Raw genomic sequence first — 25,266 nt, forward strand, 5'->3', positions numbered from 1 at the left:
TACAGAGTGACTAAGAAGTCTGTTTTACTTCTAATTTATGTGAGAACTGCTGTATAGTTTACTGAACTGGAGTCTGAGGGTTCCATGCAGGAAGTTAGTTGGGAGGGTTTTTTGGGGGGTGGGGTCTGGTCATGGGCCTGAACTCTGGGCCTGGGCACTGTCCCTCAGCTCTTCAGCTCAAGGCTAGCACTCTACCACTTGAGCCACAGCGCCACTTCCGGCTTTTTTTTTCTGCTTATGTAGTGCTGAGGAATCGAACCCAGGGCTTCATGCATGCAAGGCAAGCGCTCTACCACTGAGCCACCTTCCCAGCCCCCTTGTTTTTGTTTTTGTTTGTTGACAGTCCTAGAGCTCAAACTCTGCCTGGCACTATACCTGAGATTTTTTAATCAAGGCTAGCACTCTACCACTTTGAGCCACAGAACCACTTCCAATTTTCTGGTGGTTTATTGGAGATGTCTCATACTTTCCCTCCTGGGTTGGCTTCAAACTACAATCCTCAAATCTCATCCTCTAGAGTAGCTAGAATTTACAGGCATGAGCCACAGAGTACAGTATACTTTTTTTTTTTTTTTGGTCGGTCATGGGGCCTGAGCACTGTCCCTCAGCTCTTCAGCTCAAGGCTGGCTTTGAATCACAATCCTCAGATCTCAGCCTCCTGAGTGGCTAGGATTTCAGGCATGAGCCACCAGTGCCCAGCACAGCATACACTTTTTATAAGACTAAATTATTCAATATATGTTTTTTGGGGGGGAGAGAAGTTTGGGGTGTCAGTTCTGGGGCTTGAACTCTGGGCCTGGGTGCTGTCCCTCAGCTTTTCAGCTCAAGGCCAGCACTCTACCACTTGAGCCACAGCACCACTTCCTGTTTTCTGGTGGTTTATCGGAGATAAGAGTTTCACGGACTTGAGGCTGGGAAGGTGGCTCAGTGGTAGAGCGCTTGCTTTGCATGCCTGAGGCCCTGGGTTCGATTCCTCAGCACCACATAAGCAAAAAAGAAAAAAGCCAGAAGTGGCGCTGTGGCTCAAGTGGTAGAGTGCTAGCCTTGAGCTGAAGAACTGAGGGACAGTCCCCAGGCCGAGTTCAGGCCCCACGACTGGACCCAAAAAAAAAAAAAATAGTTTCATGGCCTTTCCTGCCCAGGCTAGCTTTGAACCGCAATCCTCAGATCTCACAGCCTCCTGAGTAGCTAGGATTACCGGCATGAGCCACCAGCGCCCAGCCCTTATTCATTATTGAAAACTTCTTTAAGACTGGGTGCTGGTGGCTCATACTTGTAACCCTAGCTACTTAGGAAGCAGCGATTTGAGAAGCGAAGTTCAAAGCCAGGTCCAGGTAGAAAAATCCATTAGACTTTTATCTCCAATTAGCCACCAAAAAGCCAGAAGTAGAGTTGTGGCTCAAGTGGTAAAGCATTAGCCTTGAGCCAAAAAAGCTCACTAATGGTGCATAGGATATGTGCACTTTTACTTGCACACATACATACACACACACTTCAAAAAAAGGCATGGTAATTTTTTAAGTTTTATTAAAGTTTCTAATAACATACATTTTAAAAATGACTGTCCATTTAAAGCAAGAATAAAGGGAGACATGCAAATAAGAGGGCTCTGAAGGAATGTCCCACAGCCACAAATCAGCCGACAAATGCTGGAGGGGATATGGAGAAAGAGGAACCCTATTACACTGCTGGTGGGAATGTACACTTATACAACCACTTTGGAAAGCACTCTGGAGGGTCCTTAGAAAGCTAAAGATTGACCTCCCTTACGACCCAGTCATACCACTTCTAGGCATCTACCCTGAACAACAGGAACCAATATACAAGGACACACGCACCTCCATGTTTATTGCAGCACTGTTCACAATAGCTAGGATATGGAAACAACCCAGATGCCCCACCAAGATGAATGGATCCAAAAATTGTGGTATCTATACACAATGGAACATTATGCAGCCATTAGAAATGACAAAATAATGGCATTTGCAGGGAAATGGATGGAGCTAGAAGGAATCATGTTGAGTAAGGTAAGCCAAGAGCAAAGAGACAAACGGTACATGGTCTCCCTGATAAGTGGATGCAAAATCCAAAATATTAGGTGATACGACAAAATTAACAGGACTTAAGAAACAAAGAACTCCCACTCATCTGGTCGAACCACTACTAAATATCCCCATGCTGCTGATCACATGTATGGTGTATATGTGTAAACCGTTATATGTTATAGACTGTGATAGACAATTTGCTCCAGGAAAGTTAGAATGAACTTGTGACTTTAAATGAGCATCATTATTCCACAATACTGTGAAATTTGGGAAATTATGTAATCAATCACAATTAAAAAAAAAAAAAGAACCTCGGGGAAGGTACAGAGGGAAGGGATAGTAGGGGGAAAACAATGGAGGGGGTAACAACGCTCAATAGGAAGTGTCCTCATTACCTTGCTCATGTAACTGTAACCCTCTATACAGTATCTTTACAATAACAAATAAAAAAAAAAAAGAGGGCTCTGAGGAACTAACCTGATGGAAGCTTTTAGATAGAATATAAAATAGGTGCTAGTGGCTCACACCTGTAATGCTAGCTACTCAGGAGACTGAGATCTGGAGGACCACAGTTCAAAGCCAGTCCAAGCAGAAAAGAATTTATAATTCTATCTCGGGTCTGGGAAGGTAGCTCAGTGGTAGAGTGCTTGCCTTGCATGCGTGAGGTCCTGGGTTCGATTCCTCAGCACCACATAAGCAGAAAAAGCTGGAAGTGGTGCTGTGGCTCAAGTGGTAGAGCGCTAGCCTTGAGCTGAAGAGCTGAGGGACAGTGCCCAGGCCCAGAGTTCAGGCCCAATGATCAGCAAAAAAAAAAAGACTATCTCCATCAACCAGCAAAAAGCTAGGCAGGGTGGACTAGCTTAATTGGTAGAGTACCAGCCATGGTATGAGACCCTTAGTTCAAGCCCCAATATCAACAACAACAACAAAAACAAAGGAACAGAAATAGTTGCAAACTGTAATTTTTATAAAGCTAACAATGCTTTTGATACTGTAGCTCAAACTTTAATATCTTGACCTCACACCCCACCACAGTAAAGCAGAAAGTATAAGAAAATAAAGCCGATGGGGCTGGGAAGGTGGCTCAGTGGTAGAGCACTTGCCTTGCATGCCTGAGGCCCTGGGTTCGATTCCTCAGAACCACATAAGCAAAAAGAAAAAAGCTGGAAGTGTTGCTCTGGCTCAAGTGGTAGAGTGCTAGCCTTGAGCTAAAGAGCTGAGGGACAGCGCCCAGGCCCAGAGTTCAGGCCCCATGACGGGACCCAAAAATAAATAAATAAATAAAAATAATTAAAAAAAATAAAGCCGAGCACTGGTGGCTCACACCTCTAATCCTAACTTTGAACCATGACTCTCAGATCTCATCCTTCTGAGGATCATGGCTCAAAGCCAGCCTGGGCAGGAAAGGCCATGATACTCATATCCAATTAACCACCAGAAAAATAGAAGTGGCACTTGGCTGAAAGTGGCAGTGCTAGGCTTGAGCAAAGAGCTCAGAGACAGTGCCCCACAACCAACAGAAAAAAAGAAAAAAGATCTTAAAACTTGAGTATCAACCTACTTAAGCTCAAATAATCTGCCCCTCACTAGTTCTGGCAATAACTGCTCTGAGCTCAAGTCCCTCGTGGATAGAGTGAGGATAATGACTACCTCATGGAGTTAGTACTTACCTACAGTTACTACCTACAGTAGCTCAAAATGTTGAGTAGGTATTCTGGAGGTTATTTTAATTTAATTATTCTTTTCTAATGGCATATAAAGAACCAACCCTTGATTAAGAAAAAAAAAAAAAAGAGTTCCCATTCTTAGGTGGGAGAGGAAATAGTACAACAGTCAGTATACAGAAATAAAGAGAAAGGAGAAAGATGAAATAGTAATGGGGCTTTTAGAAACTCTACAGCAAAAGTTTCAAGCATTTCCTAAGTCAGAAATGGATACTTGTACTAAAGCAAATGGGTCAGGTTCAGTGACTAAAGAAATTAGAGAAAGGAAAAAAAATAATCGTGTGTGCTCCCAGCAAGCCACAAATTCTACCTTACATATTCTTCCCTCTATGGAATATCAGCTAAAACAACAGATTAACATTGAAGATATTTCACTACAGATGGTACAGCAAGACTTTCAACCATTTTACATAATCTTCACCTTTAATTATTTGGACATATGCTAATCATATTAAGAACTTCTTGGGCTGGGAAGGTGGCTCAGTGGGAGAGTGCTTGCCTCGCATGCATGAGGCACTGGATTCGATTCCTCAGCACACAGAAAAAGCCAGAAGTGGAGCTGTGGCTCAAGTGCTAGTCTTGAGCTGAAGAGCTCAGGAACAGTGTCCAGGCCCAGAGTTCAAGCCCCATGACAAAAATAAAAAGTTCAACTCCTTAATAAATCTTTTGTAGTTTTTCCCCAAAAATATATACCCTATTGCCTAAAAGTAACTAAAGTAACTAAAATGTACTTCCTCACAAACTTGCCCTCAATGAGATGTGTCTCTCCCTCTCCTATTCTTCTAATTCACCTCACCATTAAACATCTAAGTTTCCCTTGATTCTTACAAAGTTGGTACAATGACTGTCCAATATCCACTGATACTGGAAGAGCACTGGAACCTCCTAACATTCCTGGTATCCATCTGCTACCTATTCCCAAAAAAATAACAATTTAAAAGACAGTGGTAGCCAGCAAGGGCAGAAAAATGCTCAAGGTTCTATCAACCAGCAAAAAAAAAAAATGACAGAAAGCATGGTTCAAGTGAGGGAAAGCCAGCTGTGAGCAAGAAAAAGCCAACAAGAGGATAAGATGCTGAGGTTAAGCCCCATAAATAAATAAATAAAATGATAGTGGTAGGACATTTGTCAAAGCTCACCAAACATTGGTTGATTATATTGAACATAAATTATATCCCAATAATGCATACATATACTCATTCAGCATTTACCCAGCATCTGATATGTGTATAAATTTATAGCAGATACTTCAGCCTGGACTATCTGGTGCTTTACTGTGAGTTGACACTGTCCCAAAATGCTGTTACATGAAAACTGGTTCATTTTCTGATTATGAATGATACTTTAACGGTGGCCTCTACAGTGGAAGGCTCACTAGCTACCTATCCCCTTGCTAAGAAATACATGATCCTGGTACTCTGTATTTTAATATAAATCCTTCTAACATAAGCAAAAAATTAAACACTTATTGCATGAAGGGATATACCTTGACCAATCCTTGTATGTCTATCAGAAAAGTAGAATACCTCAAAAGCATAGGAACAATATTACTGGAAAAAGGCAAAAACACCAAAAAATAAACTTCAATAGCTTATTCTAGGGTCCACAAAGACCAACACGGGGACTGAATCAAAGGCTGGTGGCTCAAGTCTATAATCCTAGCTACTCAGGAGGCTGAGAACTAAGGATCATGGTTCAAAGCCAGCTCGGGCAGGAAAGTCCGGGAGTCTCTTATCTCCAATAAGTCACTCAGAAAACTAGAAGTGGCACTGCAGCTCAAGTGGTAGAGCACTAGCCTTGAGCTGAAAAGCTGAAGGACAGTGCCCAAGCCCAAAGTTCAAGCCCCACGACCAACAAAAAGAGAAAAAGAAAAAGAAACTACATTTCCTGGTTCTCAAGGCAGCATGCATAGTGTAAATAACTGTGGACCCTCAAAACAGATTTGAACTAAGTGGCTAGGTGCTGTCCCTGAGCTAAAATACCCAAGGCTTGAGCTCTACCACTTTGAGCCACAGCCCCACTTCCTGTTTTCTTAAAGAGCTTTTTGTTTTTAATTCTTTTTCTTCCATTTTTCTTCATCTTTTCTTTTCTGATACTAGGGATTGAACCCAAGACACTGCTTTTGCTAGGCAAGCACTTTGCCACTAAACTACATCTCAGCCCTCTTTCTTCTAATGCCAGTTCTTGGGCTTGAACTTAAGAGCCTGGGTGCTGTCCCTAATTTTTCGGGTCAACGCTAGTCTACCACTTTGATCCACAGCCCCACTTTCAGCTTTTTGGTGGTTAACTGGCAATAAGAGCCTCAGGGTTGCCAGGCGCAGGTGGCTCACGCCTGTAATCCTAGCTACTTAGGAGGCTGAGATTTGAGGATCACAGTTCAAAGCCAACGCAGGCAAGAAAGTCCATGAGACTCTTATCTCCAATAAACAACCAGAAAACCAGAAGTGGTACTGTGGCTCAAGCCGTAGAGCGCTCGTCTTGAGCTAAAGAGCGCAAGGACAGCGCCCAAGCCCAATCAACCAAAAAAAAAAAAAAAAAAAGAGTCTCAGGGACTTTTCTGCTGGGGATTGGCTTCCAACCTTGGTGACACTAGCACCAAGTCAGTCTAGCTCCACTTTCTATTGGTTATATCTGTCTTTTAGCTTCTGACTTTCAGTTTTAAGATATCCACCAGCTAGGTACTGGCTCATGTCTTTAATCCTAGCTACTCAGGAGGCTGAGACCTTAGCCTCACTGTTGAATACCAGTCCCAGCAGGAAAATCCATGAGACTCATCTCCACCGAATAGCCAGAAATGGAGTTGTGGCTCAAGTGCTAGACACTAGCCTCGGGGGGAAAAAAGCTCAGAACAGTGTCCAGGCCTCGAATTAAAGCCCTAGGGACCTACACATAGATACAGACACACACACATAAAAAGATATCCACCACCACCTAGCAATACTATTGGGCAGACAGTAGCAACTCAACAATGGTTCTCTTTCTTGGTATCAAATTACTAAAATTTTTTTAAAAAGTAATCAAAAAAGCCTAGTTAACAACCCATATTATTTTTTTTTTGGGGGGGGGGTCCAGTTGTGGGCCTGAACTCTGGGCCTGGGCGCTGTCCCTCAGCTCTTCAGCTCAAGGCTAACGCTTTACCACTTGAGCCATAGCACCACTTCCGGCTTTTTTCTTTTTGCTTATGTGGTGCTGAGGAATCGAACCCAGGGCCTCAGGCATGCAAGGCAAGTGCTCTACCACTGAGCCACCTTCCCAGCCCAACAACCCATATTATTAACTGGTCAACAATGAATCTCTACCTTACTGCCTTGTTTATACTACAATCCATTCCCTCCACATTCCACTATTTCCAGTTTTTCAATCTTCAGTTACTATGTTTAGAAAAGTGATTTAATTTTAGAAACCTGGAAAATTCTTCCGAGTAAACTGAGCAAAACCTTAATCTGTCCCACGGGGAATTCTGAGCAAAACAATTATTTCTAACAAGAGAAGAATTTTCTATGGCGTTATTCAATTTAACCACACAAATGCCACCACAGCTGCACACAAAGTGACAGAAGGCAATCTGGAACACACTGTACAGATTCTCTGACAGGAAATACCCTCCTAAAAAGAAAAAAAATCCAAACCCCTCCCTCCCTTAATCTGGAGCGGTTAAATCTTCCTAGGTGATCTGAATTCTTCCCGGCTCTGTCACCAGTCCAGTTGCTGAGGCCAGAACCACAGCAGTAGGTAAAAGAAATATCCTGAACAAACTCCACCCCCACCCACAATAGCCCCAAAAGGCAGGGCAGTCCAGAGAGTAGTCTCTCCTCCATCTACAGATAAGCCACCACGAGGCGCTCGGAAACACAATCCTTTCCCCAAGGTCATTCCAGTCAGGGAAGGTGCAAAAATCTGCAAGCAGTCCCCGGCCTTCTGCAAAAAAAAAAGGAAAAAAAAAAAAAAGCACTGCAGAGCCTGGGGGCGGGAGGGGGCTGTCCGGTGCCCACTCGCTCCCTTCTCCCACCCGGCAGGGTGAGCACTGGCCTCGGCATTTCCGAAACAAGCCACGACAGGCTCCGCGGCGTTAGGAAAGGGGCTGACGCGATGAAGAAACAGATGCTTGCTCCCGAGCAACGCGGTCTTCCTCGGCTCGCACAACCTCCTCCGAGGTCATTAACACCAACCGCAGGCCGCGGCGAGGTCTGCACCGGGCGGCACAGCCCAGCACGACAAACCCTCGGGACACCGTTCGCCCCGCACGCCAGGCCGCGGCAGCCCAAGGCCACCGGGCCCCCCGAAAAACCGCACTGCATTCCTGCGCTTGGGGAAGCCATGGCTCCCTCGCCCGCCCGGCGGCGGGGCGGGGTGCGCAGGGCGGCCGCGGCGCTGCGGAAAGTTCGCGGCGGCGGGGGGCGGGGGGCTCGCCCGCGTGTCCCCCCGCAGATTCCACCATTAATTAGTCCTCAGGACTGTCTACGGGCAACTTAAACAAAGCGAATGCCTCGAATTCCTTCCCGGCCCGCCGGCCTGGCTGCGAAATCCGCAGCGGCCGAGACGCGCGGGCCGCCGAGACCCCGACAGCTGCCGAGCCCCCCTCCCCGCCTCAGCGCGCCGCCCCGCGCCCCGCGCCCCAACCCCGCGCTCCGAGCCGGCTCCCGCACGCCGGCCGGCCGGCGCGCTCCCAGCCGCCGCCGCCGCCGCCGCCGCCGCCGCCTCCCGCTCCCGGTTCCCGGCTCCGGCTCTTCCTGTATGATCACTTCCTTCCTCCCGGTGCCCGCGGGCCCCGCGCAGCCCCCTCCCCGGCCCGGGCCGGCCCCCCGCCGGCCGGCTGCCCGCGCGCCCCGCCCCCACCGGCCCGCGCCCCGAGGACCCCCGCCCCCCGGAAGCGCCGCCCGGCGCCGCGGCCCCGACCCTCCCCGCAGCACCGCGCTCCCACCGGGGCGCCCCCACAGCGCCGGCCCTCCCCCTCCGGAGCCAAGAATCTCCTCAGAGTGTCCCCCTCAACTCCCAAGCACTCCCAAGGTCTCGACCCCCCGAAAAACAAGCCGCTCCTCCGGAGCTCGTCCTCCCACAACCTCCCAAACTCTCCTCCGCCTCACACCCCATCCCTCCCGGCGGTGCCCGCCGGTTCTGCCCCGCCGCCCCCGGCTTCCCCGACGCCTCCGCGGGCCGGCCGCCCCCTCCTGGCCCCCGCCCCGGACCCCGCGCCGCGCCCCGGCCGTCCCCTCGCCGACCCGCCTCGCCCCTCACCTTGGCGGCTTCAGCCTGCGCTCCCGCCGCCTCAGGCTCCGGCGCTCAGCTCCCAGCGGCCGGCGCCTCCTCCGGCTCCCCGGGACTGACAATGAGGGGCGGGGCTAATGTTGCGTCAGCGTTCCGAAAGGCGGGGTTTGCTTTAGTGGGCGGGGCTGAATGTCCGGCCCGCCCCTTCTATCTTTTCTCCGCCCATCTCAGGCCCAAGGTTTGAACTCGTTGGAGTTTTGTTTTTTGTTTGTTTGTTTGTTGATCGAGGGGCTTGAACTCGGGGTCTGGTCACTATCCCAGAGCTCTTCAGCTCAAGGCAAGTGCTCTACCACCTGAGCCACAGCGCCACTTTCGGTTTTCTGGTAGTTTATTGGCGATGAATCTCATGGACATTCCTGCCCTGGCTGGCTTTGAACCGCGATCCTCAGATCTCAGCCTCCTGAGTACCTAGGATTACAGGCGTGAGTCACCAGCGCCCGACTGAACTCAAGTTTTCATTGCCCCCCCCGCCCCCCAGCTAGAGACCCAAGGCCTAGGCCAGGCACTGTGGGAAATCAAAGAAGGCAAAACTTCCTGAATTCACCAGGGGCACTCTCAGAGGGGTTGTGAGGATTAAATGCAGTCATCCACAGAAAGCACTTAACCCAGAACGTGGTAGGAGTAATCACTCCACAAATGTGTATAAGGAATTCTTGACTTGGACTCAGAAGACATGAGTTCCAGTCCTTAGCCCTTCTATTAATTTATTATGTGATCTTAGGAAAGACCCTTCCCAACTATGTTTCTACTTTCACTTTCTTTAAAATTTAAAGTGCATGGGGCTGGGAAGGTGGCTCAGTGGTAGAGCGTATGCCTTGCATGCCAGAGGCCCTGGGTTCGATTCCTCAGCACCACATAAGCAAAAAGCAAAAAGCCGGAAGTGGCGCTGTGGCTCAAGTGGTAGAGCGCTAGCCTTGAGCTGAAGAGCTGAGGGACAGCGCCCAGGCCCAGAGTTCAGGCCCCACGACCAGATACAAAAAAAAAAAAAAAAATTTAAAGTGCAATGATCTCAGATGATCTCAAAAGTCCCCCCACCACCAGTGATTTATGACATGCTTGTTATGGGCCTTTAAATTAAGGCTCAATAAGGAGAAAGAGAAAGGCTTTGAAGGGAACCAGAGCAAAAGACCCACACCCAATAGTACAAGCCAGTCAGAGACACACTTTCCCTACGGATGCCCTCCCACACACTGGCATCCAGCAGCATCCACAAGCCGGGACACAGATGGGCTAAGGGCTGCTTCCTCTCCGACTGCAGCAGCATGGTTGGTCTCTTGAGACATCTCTTGTGCAAGGTCTTTATTGCCTATGGAACAAAGGCCAAAGCCCTGGCCTGGTATGATCACTTCCTACCTTCCCATACACATGCTCTAAAGCTTATCCAAACTTTCCCTCAGCACACCCACTGTTTTCCCACATGTGCCCCTTTGGCTCATGCTATTCCCTTGCTCTCACATCTCCATGCACCAGGCCTCTTAGCCAGAAGCCAACCTCTCTGCTCTCAATGCCCAGGGGCACTGAGTCAAACTCCCATTAGACATATTACAACTTGCATCAAGATGACCTCCAGCCTGACATGGTGATGCACACCTGTACTCCCAGCACTCAAGAGAGTGGAGCCAGAGGAAGCTGGAGTTCCAGGCTATCCAGTTGGTTACATAGTGAGTTCTAGGCCAGTCTGGCCTACATAGTAAGACCATATGTTGTCGGGGTTTTTTTAACTTAAAAAAAAAAAACTTATGTAACTGTAAACCCTCTGTACGTCACCTTTATAATAATAAAAAGATTGAATTTTTTTAAAAAGTTGGCACCAGTGGCTTACTCCTATAATCCTAACTACTCAGGAGGCTGAGATCTGAGGATTTCCATTTAAGCCAGCCCACAAAGAAAAGTCCATGAGATGCTTTGGCACCAAGAAAGCCAGAGGTGGAGCTATGGCTAGTCTTGACCAAAAAAAGCTCAGAGATAATGCTCAGATCCTGAGTTCAAGCCTTAGGATTGCTTCTCCCCCATCCCACCCCACCCCACCCCATCCCCCCAAAAAAGTCAGCTAGGAAGAAAAATATGGATACTCTTATTTCCAAATCACCAGCACAAAGCTAGAACTGGAGATGGCTCAAGTGATAAGAACACTAATCTTAAAGGAAAACGCTGGATTAGAACATAAAGGATCTGAGTTCAAGTCACACACACACACACACACACACACACACAAATGCTCCTAGCACTTTCTGGTGGGCAGAATGCACCCATTGTAGAGCTCAAATTCTGATGTCAAAAGACTCATGTTCTACTTCCTACTAATTTTCCTTGTGCCTCAGTCTCTCATCTATAAAACTTGGATAATAATATGGTCCTTGTAGTGTTTGTTTCAAAATTACATGTACTATTGTATAGAAAGCACCAGGCCCAGCATTTCACAAGCAATGTGGTTGTCATTCTTATCTTCAACATTGTCCTCATTGTCCTGCCGTACATATTTCCTGCTCCTAACACCACACAATAATCCCGTGATAATCCTCCCAGTTATTTCACAGTGGCAAACATTAAGGACCTCAGGAAGAGGCCCTGAGAATGGCCCTGCAAAGAAAGCATTACCATTGAAACAAGAACCAGCATTCCAGGCTCCAGACCCCAGGTGAATTCTGCAGTGAAGTCCAAGGCCCCAGGGCATTCTCTGTCATGCTGCACCTCTCCAAGTTGAAGACATCTGTGAGTTCTGCCTGCAAGTTCTTTGCGGCAAAGTTGACCCATTTCTGCCACATGCCCTCCTCCTCTCATTCCTTACCCAGAGATGGATCTGTGTTGAGCTGCCCTTGGCATCTCTACTGGCCTTCAAGAGAACTGCAGCAAAGCAGCCAGCCTATGGGAAGAAGAGAAGGGCTTTGGGGTTCTGATTAATTTCCTGTCCTATGGACAGGCAAATCGCTGTCCTGAAACGCCTGAGCTAATCCTCAAGGGCCCCTAACAAATTGTGGCTTAGTTTTAGAAGAGGACAATCAAAAATACTGCTGGGGGGGAGAGGGGAGATAGCTGAGGAGGAGGGAGGGAAGGGATGGTAGGGGAAAAACAAAGGAGGCAACAATGCTGGATAAGAAATGTACTCATTACCTTGCTCATGTAACTGTAACCCTTTTGTACAGTATTTTCACAATTAAAAAAAAAACTTAATTAAAAAAATGTATAATGCTGCTTCCTATGAAAAGGAAGTGTAGCCACAAGATTGCTGCAAGCACAAAAAGGCCCTCTCAGCCAGGCACCAGGGCTCATGCCTGTAATCTTAGCTATTCAGGAGGCTGAGATCTGAGGATCACAGTTCAAAGCCACCCCTGGCAGGAAAGTCCGTGAGACTCTTACCTCCAATTAACCACCAGAAAAATGGAAGTGGCACTGTAGTTCAAATTGGTAGAGCACTAGCCTTAAGCAAAAGAGCTCAAACCCTACCACTGACATCCACCCACACACACACACACACACACACACACACACACACACACACACACACACACGGCTCTCTCCTGAGCCCCTTTCCTTTGCTCATGTGAACTCCAAGTACTGTAAACCCTGGTAAGGGAGAAGTCAGTACACACAAGAGAATCTGCAGGTGGAACTATCTCTCTGAGACACAACCCAATACCCCTTTTTCATCATTGATAGCAAAAGATTTGGCACAGGACAGATCAGGAATCATCACTTAACAGTTATTATACATACCCTGGGCCTTTCAAGCCTCTGCACTCATTCCCATCTGCAAAATGGGATTCCTAACAGAGCCTGTCTCACATCTGGCTGTAAGGGTTGAATAACGTAACATGTAGAAAGGCTTAGTTCAGAGACCAGGAAAGAGTGGTGGTTATCAGTTTTAACATGTCTTCCCCTTCTGTCTCTCTTGCACTGGCCTCCGGTTGGAAAAAAAAAAAAGGCTAAATAATAGTCTTGTCTTCAAGAAACTCCAAGTCAGACACCAGTGGCTCACATCTGTAATCCTAGCTACTCAGGAAGCTCAGACATGGAGAATCTCAATTCAAAGCCAGTCCAGGCAGAAAAGTTCATGAGACTCCATCTGCGGTTAAATAGTAAAGGAAAAAAAAAAAAAAAAACTTGGTTAGAGGATTGGCTCAAGTGGTAGAGTGCTAGCTGTTGAGCAAGAATGCCAAGCAAGGCCAGGTGCCAGGGGCTCATGCCAGTAAATCCTAGCGGTTAGGAGGCTGAGATCTGAGGATCATGGTTCAAAGCCAGCCCAGGCAGAAAAGTCTGTGAGACTTTGCAGTTAACCATCAGAAAACCTGTGGCTCAAAGTGGTAGAGCACTAGCCTTATTCAAAAGAGTTCAGGGCCAGTGTCCAGGGCCCCAGGACCAGAAGAGCAGGTGTGGTTCAAGTGTAGAATGCTAGCTGTGAGGAAAAAGGCCAAGTTAGAGTGCAAACGTCCTGAATTCAAGCACACACACACACACACACAAAGCACAAAAAAGTTATGTCTGTTAAAAAAAAAAAAAAGCAGAGGCTGGGAAGGTAGCTCAGTGGTAGAGTGCTTGCCTTGCATGCATGAGGCCCTGGGTTCAATTCCTCAGCACCACATAAGCAGAAAAAGACAGAAGTGGTGCTATGGCTCAAGCAGTAGAGCTCTAGCCTTGACCTGAATAGCTGAGGGACAGCGCCCAGGCCAGAGTTCAGGCCCCATGACCGGATCCCCCCCCCCCAAAAAAAAAAAAAAGAAGTCTCACAGACTTTCCTGCCTGGGTTGGCTTCATCTATAATCCTCAGATCTCAGCCTCCTGAATAGTTAGGATTACAGGTGTGAGTCCACAGTACCAGGCTTACCTGCTGTGAGACTTCTTTTTTTTGGGGGGGGGGGGGAATCCGGTCATGGGGCCTGAACTCTGGGCCTGGGCACTGTCCCTCAGCTATTCAGGTCAAAGCTAGTGCTCTACCACTTGAGCCACAGCACCACTTCCGGCTTTTTTCTTTTTGCTTATGTGGTGCAGAGGAATGGAACCTAGGGCTCATGCATGCAAGGCAAGCGCCCTACCACTGAGCCACCTTCCCAGCCCCTTTGTGAGACTTTTATCTCCAATTGACCACCAAAAGGCTGGTATGAATGAATGAATGAATAAATAAATACATAAGCAAGTGGTAGATTTGCAAGAAAAAGTATCTAGTATGCATAGTTAAGTAAAAGACGCATTAAAAAAAATAAAAGCGTGACAGAATTATGATTACAGTCTAAAACATGATCACAGTATGCTTCATCTATACATGGAGAAATATACGGAGGATATAAAGAATTAAATGAAGGGCTTTCACCTGTTTCCTTTCTTTTTACCTCCCTTTCTCCATGTATGTCGCTCATGGGGCTTGAACTCTGGGCTTGGGCGCTGTCCTTGCTCTTCAGCTCAAGGCGAGAGCTCTACCGCTTGAGCCACAGCGCCACTTCCGGTTTTCTAGTGGTTTTTATTGGAGATAAGAGTCTCATGGACTTTCCTGCCCGGGCTGGCTTTGAACCATGATCCTCAGATCTTAGCCTCCTGAGTAGCTAGGATTACAGGTGTGAATCACTGGCACCTGGCTTGACAATCTTCTTTTACTCAGTCAATTCAAACACCAATCTCTTCTGGAACACCCTCACCGACACATCCAGAAAGGATCTGTACACCCCACAGCCTTTTCTAATTGACACATGAAATGAAGCTGTCACACAGTGCCATGTCCACATGTCCACCCTTCCGTTCCCAAAGATTTTTTTTTAAAACAGGGTTTATATATTTTAAATTAATGTACTTTATTTATTTATTGGTCGTGGGGCCTGAACTCTGGGCCTGGGCCCCGTCCCTCCGCTCTTCAGCTCAAGGCTAGTGCTCTACCACTTGAGCCAGAGCACCACTTCCTCCTCTCCCAAAGAGTAACAACAGGTCAGCATCTTGGTCTACTGTGCCTCATATACCTGTGTCCACTGTGCTTCAATGTGCACTTTCGTTTTTCCTGTGGTGTATCTCTCTGCAATTTAATTTTTTTACAAGCAGTAGGCATTACTTTGTCATCAGAAAAAGAGGCAATAAAGGCAGATATAAAAACAATGCTAATTAAGCTAGGGTTGGTTCACTTTTGTGGGTTGGCAAACAATCAATTATAATGCAAGATGGTCATGGCAGGTAGCAAAGTCTCCTAAGAATTGTAGGAAGTGACAGTGGAAAGGATAAAGCCACTCTCTCTTCACCTACTGTTTGCACGTGGCATGATTTTAAAACCCCTCATACTTCAGGGTTCCCACTATTGCCAGGTACTTTACAGCTCCTTTCTCAGATAGGTGATAGGAATCATCATTGCTACTGGTTAGGAAAGCGAAGCTCCAGAGAGGTTGAGCAACTTACCCACAGTTACACCGTTTACTGGGGTCTACACCAAGACCCGTGTAATGTCAGAAACGTCAAAGATCAAGTCCTGAACCCAGGCACCATTGGCTCACACCTGTCATCCTAGCTACTCAGGAGGCTGCACTCTGAGGATCACAGTTCGAAGCCAGTTCAGACGGAAGTCTGTGAGACTCTTCAATTTACCACAAAAAGAAAAATCCACGAGTGGAACTGCGGTTCAAGTGGCAGACTCCCCCCACCCCCCACCCCCAGCCTTGAGCCCTGAGTGTTCAAACCTGAGCACTGGCGTGCAGGGCCTCCCCGGCCCCCAGCAGGTGCCAGAGTCTGAAGCTGCAGCTCAGTGGTAGAGCCCTCGCCCCGGGGGATGGGGGGAGGGTTAGTGCACGCCCTAGAATTTAGCAGCATTTCCCCCACCCCTTTTAGCTGGAGGTGTGCGCAGATATTTTATGCAAATGAAGTGCTTTGTGGGTGGTAACGCATTGGAGAAAGGAAAGCCATTATTAGCCCAGCTCTTCTGCTCGGTGGTTGGATTCCCCTCTGCGCTCAGGAGCTGCCCGCCTTGCACCAGCCCATTTCATTCGCACCCCTAGCCTGGGATTCCTTTCTGATGCCTCCCAGCCCCTCATGAAGGGGCTGGCACGCATCCGGCCCCTCCTCCAGCCCTTTTATTTATTTCATAACCAAGGCCGAGTGCCAACGGGTGCCAGGCAGCGCACAGGCTACGGTGGAGCAAAGGTCCCGGTCTTCCCGACCTTGGGGCTGAAGTAGAAACCGGACAACATTCAACAGGATTGCTTAACCCGGTTCGCAGGGCGCCGGCGGCCCGGGCGCCGCGGGCTTCCCAGCGGGTCTGGCCGGGAAGGCAGCTCGGAGAGGCGGAGGACCCGGCTGAAGACCACGCAGCCGCCACGCGGGGAGGCCGAGGCCGCAGCCCGGGAACGCTGCGCCCCAAGGTGCTGCGGTCCCGGGAAGCGTCCGCTCTTGCTTCCTTCCCATGTTTCTCTCGGGCGTCCGATCCTAGCTCTGGGTTCTGGGTGCTATCACTGAGCTTCCTTTCCCCGCACTCGAGGCTGGTGCTCCTACCACCTGAGCCGCACCGCCACTTCGGGCTTTTCGGTGGCTCATGAGATGAGAGTCTCCCGGACTTGGCTGCCCCGGCTAGCTGGGAACCCCCCTCCTCAGATCTCAGCCCCCCCCGGGGCAGCTAGGACCCCAGAGGGGGGCCCCGGGCTCTCCCCCGGCCTCCAGACCCCGCGTGGACTCCGGGCGGGCGGGCGACCCGCCGCGAGCCCCGGGGTCGGCGCGCCAGAGCGGGCCGCGCTCCCCGCCCTCCTCCCTCCCCTCTCCCGCTCCCCCTCCCGCCCTTCCGAGGCCCGGCCCGGCCCAGCCGCCCGGCGCTCCGCGGCCCGGGGACCCGGGCGCAGGCGCCGCGCGCGGGGCGGCCGCGGTGACAGCCTGGGAAGCCGCCGGCCCGGCGCGCGGCGCCCGCGATCCCGCCCGCGATCCCCACCCACGGCCAGGGCGTTCCCGCCGGCCGGCTTCCTGCGGCCCAAGGCCGGGCGGAGGGCCCCGGGCCCCGCAGGCCGGGTTCCTGGCTTTCTCTCCGCGCTTCCTGAGCCGGGGGAAGCGACCCCGCGGACCTCCTGCCCCGGGAGGGGGGCGGAGGGGCGGGGCGGGCGGCCGACGTGCCGCCGGGAAAGTCCGTCTGGGGAGCTTGAGACCTCTTCCCCTCCCCCTCCCTTTCCCCGCCTCTTCTCCGCCCCCATTGCTCCGCCTCCTCCCCCTCCTTCCTCTCCCCTCCCCCTCCTCTCCTTCTCACCTTCCCCTCCTTTTCCCTCCTCCCCCTCCTTTTCCCTCTCTTCCTCCTTGTCCCCCTCCCTTTCCCACCCTTCCTCCCCCCTCCCCCTCTCCTCCTCCCCCTTCCTCTCCCCACTCCTCCTACAATCCTGACCGCTGGCCCGAGGCGACCCACTTACCCCACACCGCAGATTCCAACCCCATGAGGTAAGGTGATTAACCGGGTCCTTCGGATGAGAAAACTGAGGTCCTACTAGATAAAGGGGACGTGTGCAGAGTCCTCAAAACCCATGGCCACACCCCAGGTACCTCCATGCGCAAAGTGGGCTTTTTTTTCTTTTTTTGATACTGGGGACTGAACTCAGGACGTTGCACTTGCTAAGCAAGCGCTTTGCCACTGCGCTACATCCCACCCCTCAAAGTAGTGTGTGTGTGTGTGTGTGTGTGTGTGTGTGTGTGTGTGTGTACATATGCCAGTACTGGGGCTTGAACTTAAGGCCTCACACTGTAATTTGGCTGATGTTCTACCATTTGAGCCACACCTCTACTTCCAGTAGAAGTGAACTCTGTTACTGCATCCTCATAATGTGTGGAGGCAGCTAACCTATTTATTTAGCCAGTCCTAGGCCTTGAACTCAGGGCCTGGGCATGGTCTCTGAGCTTCTTTTGCTCAAGGCTAGCACTCTACCACTTGAGCCACAGCCCCACCTCTGGTTTTTTCTGAGTATGTGGTACTAAGGACTTGAACTCAGGGCTTCATGCATATAGGCAAGCACTCTACCACTAAGCCACATTCCCAGCCCCTCCTCCCTATTTTATAAATGTGGACACTGAGAATGGTTTCTCCAGCATCACACAGCAACAAAGAATTTAATTCCAGCGTCCTGATTCCAGAGCTCAGACTGGGCCACTACCCTCTCCCTCGTTACAACTGAGGAACCCTGAGAACCAACATCTCATGCAATTGGTTCTGAGTCCCCAGTGCCATCCGAAGGTAGCACAAAGCAGGAATGAAGCCTGACATGGAAGCAGAGACTTAGAAAGACTAGTAGACTATCTAGCTTGACCCCTTCCAGAACCTTCTGTCAAATGGAAATTCAGCCATTCAGCAGCCTCTGGTTGAATATTCCTTAATACTGTGAACTCTCTCCCCGACAATATCCCATATGTTTGGTTTAAAATGTACATGTTCCTCTGTGTGTGTATGTGTGTGTGTGTGTGTGTGCGCGCGCGCGCGCGTGCGTGCCAGTCCTGGGGCTTGAACTCAGAGCCTGGGCCCTGTCCCTTAGCATTTTCACTCAAGGCTAGCACTCTACTACTTGAACCACAGCTCAGAGTATATGGTTCAATAATTTTAAGTTCTGGTGAGTTGGACCAATGTCAGCAATTCAGTCCATATATTTTCCTATATATAGAGAGCATTGTTTCAGAGAAAGCAGACTAGACTACATTTTTCCAGCTCTCATTGCAATTAGGTAAGTGACTAGTTTCCACCAATGGGAGGAGACAGAGGCGATGCGTGCCAGAGCCCGGCTAAAGAGGCTCAGAGGCAAGCTTGCTCTCTCCTTGCTCTCCCATCTGCCAATGCTGGGATGACCTTGGAAGCCACACACTGAATGTGGCAAAGGCTTCAGTCAACTTTGGTCTCGCTCATTCCTTGGTCGAGTGGGACACACACTGAATTCAGACATTGAGATTTCAGGATTCCTCTAGTACATCAGTTGGCATAACTTAACTAAAAGGAGACTGATGAATTCCTTGTATATGCCGTGTGACAGAGCATGCGTGATCTGCATGGAAGATTCACCAAGACATCCATCTAGCCGTGACTGTGATCAGCCGGCTGGCTCAACTGGTCACAAAATCTCTTTCACTCCTGTGTGTGTGTGTGTGTGTGTGTGTGTGTGAGTATTGGGGCTTGAACTCAAGGCCTCCGCACTTACTGTCCCTTAACTTTTTCTCTCAAGGTTAACATTCTACCACTTGAGCCACAGCTCTACTGATGGCTTTTTGGTAGCTGATTGGAGATGAGCGTCTCATGGATTTTCCTGCCGGGTCGGGTCTAGTTTCGAATCCAGATCCTCAGATTTCAGCTTCCATAGTTGCTAGGATTACAGGCCTGAGCCATCAGTACCCTGCTTGGAAAGTCTCTCTCTGTTCATCTTATTAATATCTTATGTCTTGTCTAGTCTAAAAAAAGGTTTTGAGGTGGTTTCTGCTGCAGCCTGAAAAACCATCTGATCAATAATTAAAGAGGAAGAGTCAAGGAGTAATGAAAGCCTGGGCAGAAGGCCAGTGGAGAAGGGAGAAAGATGAAAAAGTAACTACAGTAGAAATGCAAGGGTAAGTTTTCTAAGGATGGCAACTATGACAGAACAAAAACCGAGGCTCTGAGTTTCCTGGCAGTCAAAGCAAAGAAGGAAACAGCATGTGTTTCAAATTGTATAGGAAGTAGTAAACATGTGATTAAGAGTGCAGACCTTGGAGCCAGACTATGATGTTTTATTTTAATTTTTTTTGCGGTGCTAGGGATGGAACCCAGGGCCTGGTGCCTGCTAGTCAACTGCTTTACCACTGAGTTACACCCTAGCCTCCATCATGCTGTTTTGAACCCTGGCTCTACCACTCACCAGTCACATGATCTAAAGCAGTTACTGAACTTCTCTGTTTCTGTTTCTTCATCTGGGGAAAAAAAAAATAAGAGGGCAAACATAGTAACTCATATCTGTAATCCCAGCTATTCAAGAGGCAGAGATTGGGTGGATTATAACCATGTTGCAGGACCAGACTAAGGAAAAAGGTACTGAGACCCCATCATAAGCAACAAACTGAGCATGGCAGTACACGTGTGTAATCCCAGGCACAGAAGAGGTGTGGTAGGAGGATTACTGTCTAAGGCCAAGTAATAACTCAAGACCTTATAAAAAATAATAACTAAAGCAAAAACGGGCTCTGAGGGATGGAGACCAGCCATTCTCCTTTGTGTGGCTCAAATGTAGAGGGCTACCTAAGCCAGCTTTAGGTCTTGAGTTCAAAACCACCAAGAAGAGAGATAAAATAACAAAACCCCATTCTTGAGGTCATTAGAAGGATTAAAATAGATGGAGATCATATATATTGAGATCATATAGTGGGCCTGTGTCCTGTGGTAAATCATGTATTAGCATGTTCAGTGGTAGAGCATGTACTTAGTATGTGCATGCTTGAGGCCCCAGAAAGGAGAAAAGAAAAACGATTGCTCTGTCATGATTGGAAGAATCAGGGCTGTGATTTGGGAGAAACCCAACTCCCCTGCCCTAACTTCTCAGAGGAAACTCGTATAATTAACCACAGCGAATGCAAGAGCTGGTACCCCAGTCAGTTTCACCACAGCCGCTGGACTGTGAGTTAGTTGTTTCTCTACTGGATTTTGGCCCAGACAAGTCTTGGTACTCTTATTTACCAGTAACTGTGGGGGCAGGGTGCTGAGGGAACTGAGGGTTTTAAGTATTTCCTGACCTGCGCACAGGCCAAGCAGTTGGTATCAGACAGACCCAGGTACTTTTCTTTTTTCACCAATTCAAACCTGTTTCTTTCTTTTCCTTTCTTTTCTTTTCTTTTCCTTCCTTCCTCCTTCCTTCCCTCCCCCCCCCTCCTCTCCTCTCCTCTCCTCTCCTCTCCTTCTGTCTGTCTTTCTGTTATGGGGCTTGAACTCAGGGCCTGGACACTGCCCCTGAGCTTCTTTTTGTGCTCAAGGCTTGTGCTCTACCACTTGAGCCACAGTGCCACTTCCAGCCTTTGAGTGGTTAATTGGAGATAAGAGTCCCACAGGGACTTTTCTGCCTGGGCTGCTTCGAACCATGATCCTCAGATCTCAGCCTCCTGAGTAGCAAGGATTACAAATATGAGCCACTGGTGCCTAGCTCAAGCTTCAGTTTCTTTTTCTTTCTTTCATTCTTTTTGTTGTTGTTGTGGGGCCTGAACTCTGGACCTGGGCACTGTCCCTGAGCTCTTCAGCTCAAGGCTAGCATTCTGCCATTTGAGCCACACCACTTCCAGCTTTTTCTGCTTATGTGGTGCTGAAGAATCAAACCCAGGGCCTCATGCATTCAAGGCAAGCGCTCTACCACTGAGCCACCTTCCCAGACTCAAGCTTCAGTTTCTTTATCCTTATAATGGAGATAATAACAAATAGGACCTACTTAGGAGAGGTGCCATAATGACTTCTTGAAAGAGTGCATATAAAACATGAATCACAATAGCTAGAATTATAAGAAGACTTTGGTGCACAATCACAAGATGAGAAAGAAGCCAATAAAATAAAGCAGGGAGTCTTGCCCACCCAGAAGACTTGGGAGATGGAGAATAATTTGCAGTGTTTCAAAAAAGTAGGACAGACATGGTCAGTTCTTCTGAATGCTGGCCCTGAGCTGACCAAAACATGGTTTCTTTGCTTCTGGCTGGAATTCCTTTGACCTGATTCAGTGTGGTGCCAGCCCAGGCTGGCCTGGTTTTGGAAGCACTGGGCTAAAGATGGAGCCAGTGTGATCTGAATGGCTACGACCCCTGGGGAATGGAGACAGGCAGTTCCCCTTGTCAGATGCTTTGCTTCAACACCCAGACCTGCACTAAACCTCATTTATGCACATCACCTTGTCCAGGTGCCAGTGGCTTACACCAGAAATCCTAGCTACTCAGGAGGTTAAGATCTGAGGATTGTGGTTCAAAGTCAGCCCAGGCAGGAAAGTCCTATCTCTAATTAACCACCAGAAAGCCAGAACTGAAGGTGTGGCTCAAATAGTAGCATACTAGCCTTGAGCATAAAAGCTCAGGGATAGTGCCCAGCTCCTGAGTTCAAGCCCCAGGACTGGCAAAAAAAAAAAAAAAAAAAAGCTCAGGGATAGCACCAGGCTCTGAATTCAAGCTCCAGAACCAGCGCACACACACACACACACACACACACACACACACACACACACACACACACGATCCCTATTCATAATTATGATTTACAGATGAGGAAACTAAGGCTCACATGGCAAAGTGTCCTGGTTCAGTTCACGCAAGACATAGTAGAGCTGGGAACTGAAAGAGCTATCTGGTACCCTCAGGAGTCTCTAATCCCTAGACTACACAGCCTCTGCCCTCCCTCCTGCCCAAGGCTCTTATTTCCTCCCTTTGCCAATCTGTCTCTTCCTAGGCTGTCTGTTTACTTCAGGGATTATCTAAAATACCTGCTCTGGGCCCCATCCTTCTCCTGCCCTCAGGGCAGCCCCTTACCCTGTACTAACTGTCTCATGGCCAAGACAGTTTCACTGGGGTGTCCCAGGACCCATGGGAAACTCCAGGTGGATGGGAAATCAGCAACCACCATGACAATGGTCCTGCAGCGCTTATTTTCTCAGCTTCCTGGTTGACCTCTCCACTTCCATTCCTCCCTTCAAACTTGTACAATGAGTATGTCTAACAGTGATTGAACTGCACCATTCTCTTACTGAATGATTTTTTTTTTTGGCCAGCCTTGGGTCTTGAACTTAGGACCTGGGCACTGTCCCTGGGCTTCTTTTTTGCTCAAGGCTAGTGCTCTACCACTAGAGCCACAGCTCCACTTCTGGCTTTTTCTATGGATATGGTACTGAGGAATCGAACCCAGGGCTTCGTATATGCTAGGCAAACACTCTACCACTAAGCCACATTCCCAGCCCCACTGAATGATCTTTGATAGCTCCTGGTTTCTCCGAGGATAAAGTTCAAACCAGACGGCTTGGCGGGGTCTCAAGGCCCAGCCTACTTCTCCTCTAATCCTTTTCCTTCAGGTCCCCAAATGATTCACAGTTTCCAGCTTCAGAGACTCTGAACTTGCAGTTCTCTGTTTGGTGTGAGATGAACATGTGTAAGTAAGCAGAGTGTGAAGCTTCTCAGTGTGGTGGCAGGAACTTGTGCCATCTGTGTGGCAGAAGCTTCTCTGCCAGGCTGGTGTGGTCCCTCATCCATCTAGAAGGAACACCAACCTCAAGCTGTGTGCAGAGCCCTGGGAAATGACAACCCATCCTGTGCCCCATTCTATGAGCCAGTGCTACCTCAACAGCCAGGTGTCAAGGAGGTCCCTGGTAGCAAAGGGGAGACAGACTTCCTGCCAGGTCGGTTGATGTCTGATGCCTGTGTCTCAGCTTTTCACCACCAGCCCATGCCACCTGAGTAAGATGCCCACCTACTTCTGGTTTCAGTCCCTTTTTCCAATGCCTCTGCGCCACCTGGTGGACAAGCCTGGAATGAACCAGTATGAATCAGGTTTCTTTCTCTTTTTTTTTTTTTTTTTCCTTTTTTGGTGTCCCAGTCCTGGGACTGGAACTCAGAGGGGGGAGGAGGGAGTCTCATAGTTGTTTTTTTGTTTTTTTGTTTTTTTTTGTCCAGGCTGGTTTCAAACCATGATCCTCAGATCTCAGCCTCCTGAGTAGCTAGGATTACAGTCATGAGCCATTGGTGCCCAGCTGGAATCAGGTTTCTTATATGAGTAGCGTGGGGAGGGATTGACTCTTCCATGTCTAAGGTGACTCTGTTTCCTCCAGAAGGGCAGTGAAGCTGCTGGCTTCATCTTCTAACCCGAAGAGCTCTGGGACTTGCACTGGTGGTACACAGGCATGTATCACCGCACACGGCCTTATAAAGCATCCTTAGAGTGTCTAGTTAAAAAAAAATAAACCTAATACCAGGCTAGTGCCTCATTTCTGTAGTTACGGTTAAACAACAGAAAGGCAGTGAGCATCCCATGCCAAGATGTGTGCGCAGAGGGTCAAGGACATTTGGTGGGGAGCCAAAGAGTCAGGCGACTGATCCAGCAGCGGCTCACCACTGGCAACTAGCAATGCTGGTCCTTGGATCACATGACCTCGCTATGAATCCTAACTTTACTATTTCAGTGTGAGCACATTGCGTAACCATTCTGAGTTTTCGTTTACCCAGTTATGGGATGAGGATAAAGCAGTTCCCACATTATCAAGTTCTTTGGGGTTGAGGGAGTAAAGCATTGTAAAAGACAATGCACAAGTCAGGCGCTGGTGGCTCATGCCCATAATCCTAGCTACTCAAGAGGCTGAGATTTGAGGATTGCCATTCAAAGCCAGCTGGGGCAGCAAAGTCCATGAGACTCTTATCTCCAATAAACCACCAGAAAGTCAGAAGTGGAGCTGTGGCTCAAAGTGGTAGAGTGCTAGCCTTGAGCAAAAATTGCTCAGGGACAGTGTCTAGGCCCTAAGTTCAGGCTCTAGTATGGCATAGAAAAAGTCTCCAGAGCTGAGATCCTCCAGGCCTAGAGTCCCTACTGCAGCCCAGAAAACAAAATGCAGGGAGCCCTGGTGAAAGGAAATGAATGTCCCACCCCAAGCTCCCTTAGAGGGGACACTGGACCTTGCAAGTGACTGCAAACAGGGCTTCATCTCCTAACCCACCCCAGTCCACCTTCCCGTGACTCAAACCCAGGAGTGGAGTACAAGACAGCCATGGTGAAGGACAAGCCATCGGCCTTTCTAGTTTATTCCTTGTACTTTGGTCCCCAGATGGACTGTGAGCCCTGCAAGAATCCAGCATCTGTATGGAGACAAAAATCTGTATGGGAAGATGGGTCAATGGTAGAGCGCTTGCCTTGCCTGCATGAGACCCTGGGTTCAATTCCTCAGTACTACATAAGCAGAAAAAGCCAGAAGTGGCATTGTGGCTCAACTGGTAGAGCGCTAGCTTTGAGCTGAAGAGTTGAGGGACAGCGCCCTGGCCCCACGACCAACCAAAAAATAAAAATTAAAAAATGAGTCCAGAGCAGGGAGAGGGTCAGAGGCTGACCCAGGGGCCAAACCTAACTTCCAGGCTCATCCTGCAGTCTGGGAGATTACAGACTCTGTCTGATTCTTAATTAATGAGTTCCTTGGGGACAGTCCTCGTCCCTAAGCACCCGCTGAGGCTGGCATTGTTACCCACGTGGAACGGCTCAGTCTCCCTAATTCCCAGCCAGTATCTCCCCGATGCCTTAACAAGCCACTCAGCCATGTGGCAGCTGGAACCTGGCCCCATCCTCTAGATGTTCAGAGTGT

The 25,266-nt window shown here is 48.9% G+C and overlaps 1 protein-coding gene across 1 annotated transcript in view; it reads right to left on the reverse strand.

Moving 5' to 3' along the window:
• Positions 1–9,087, reverse strand: part of Luzp1 (leucine zipper protein 1) — a 63,489-nt gene extending 54,402 nt beyond the window's left edge. The window contains exon 1 of the mRNA XM_042688629.1: positions 9,005–9,087. The gene's annotated coding sequence lies outside the window, so the exon portion shown is untranslated. The remainder of the gene's footprint in view (positions 1–9,004) is intronic.
• Positions 9,088–25,266: the final 16,179 nt, after the last annotated feature.

This window comes from Dipodomys spectabilis, unplaced genomic scaffold (assembly GCF_019054845.1).
Source record: "Dipodomys spectabilis isolate Male_0828 unplaced genomic scaffold, ASM1905484v1 ptg000118l, whole genome shotgun sequence".
NCBI lineage: Eukaryota > Metazoa > Chordata > Mammalia > Rodentia > Heteromyidae > Dipodomys > Dipodomys spectabilis.